Raw genomic sequence first — 1549 nt, forward strand, 5'->3', positions numbered from 1 at the left:
CAAAGTACTTTGGTTGTGTTGTGCAGGTTCCACGTTGGCGCCGGAATCTCCGGTGTTGCGCCGCACTACATCCCGCCGCCATCAACCTTCAACGTGCTTCTTGGCTCCTCCTGGTTCGATAAACCTTGGTTTCTTTCCGAGGGAAAACTTGCTGCTGTGCGCATCATACCTTCCTCTTGGGGTTGCCCAACGAACGTGTGAAATACACGCCATCAAGCTCTTTTTCGGCGCCGTTGCCGGGGAGATCAAGACACGCTGCAAGGGGAGTCTCCACTTCTCAATCTCTTTACTTTGTTTTTGTCTTGCTTTATTTTATTTACTACTTTGTTTGCTGCATTATATCAAAACACAAAAAAAAATTAGTTGCTAGCTTTACTTTATTTACTATCTTGTTTGCTATATCAAAAACACAAAAAAATTAGTTACTTGTTTTACTTTACTTAATATCATGCATGTTTTTATTTCACTAGTTAAACATAATGGAAAACAACAAAAATATGAGAGATCTTTATGAACTTTATCTTGAATTAGGACATGATGTGTTTGAAGAGAGAATTAAAAAACCCATGGAACTTTATATGCATGCTAATGGGAATGTTATTACTATGGATGCTTTGAACACCATTGTTGCTAATGCTATGGAAAATTCTAAGCTTGGGAAGCTGGCTCTGATGAGCATGATCTTTTTAGTCCCCCAAGCATTGAGGAGAAAATTCTCTTTTATGATTACAATATGCCTCCTATATATGATGATAGCCACTTTGTTGAATTTGCTCCCACTACAACTAATAAAATTGATTATGCTTACGTGGAGAGTAATAATTTTATGCATGAGACTCATGATAAGAATGCTTTATGTGATAGTTACATTGTTGAGTTTGCTCATGATGCTACTGAAAATTATTATGAGAGAGGAAAATATGGTTGTAGAAATTTTCATGTTACTAAAACACCTCTCTATGTGCTGAAATTTTTGAAGCTACACTTGTTTTATCTTCCTATGCTTGTTACTTTGCTCTTCATGAACTTGTTTATTTACAAGATTCCTATGCATAGGAAGCATGTTAGGCTTAAATTTGTTTTGAATTTGCTTCTTGATACTCTCTTTTGCCTCATACTCTATTTTTCATGTGAGCATCATTAAAACTGCTGAGCCCATCTTAATGGCTATAAACAAAGAACTTCTTGGGAGATAACCCATGTGTTATTTTACTCCAGTATTTTTGTTTTATATTTGTGTCTTGGAAGTTGTTTACTACTGTAGCAACCTCTCCTTATCTTAGTTTTATGTTTTGTTGTGCCAAGTAAAGTCTTTGATAGAAAAGTAAGTACTAGATTTGGATTATCGCGCAGTTCCAGATTTCTTTGCTGTCACGAATCTGGGTCTATCTCCTCGTAGGTAGCTCAGAAAATTACGCCAATTTACGAGCATGATCCTCAGATATGTAAGCAACTTTCATTCAATTTGAGCATTTTCGTTTGAGCAAGTCTGGTGGCCTAATAAAATCCATCTTTACGGACTGTTCTGTTTTGACAGATTCTGTCTTTT

This window comes from Lolium rigidum, chromosome 4, assembly GCF_022539505.1.
Source record: "Lolium rigidum isolate FL_2022 chromosome 4, APGP_CSIRO_Lrig_0.1, whole genome shotgun sequence".
NCBI lineage: Eukaryota > Viridiplantae > Streptophyta > Magnoliopsida > Poales > Poaceae > Lolium > Lolium rigidum.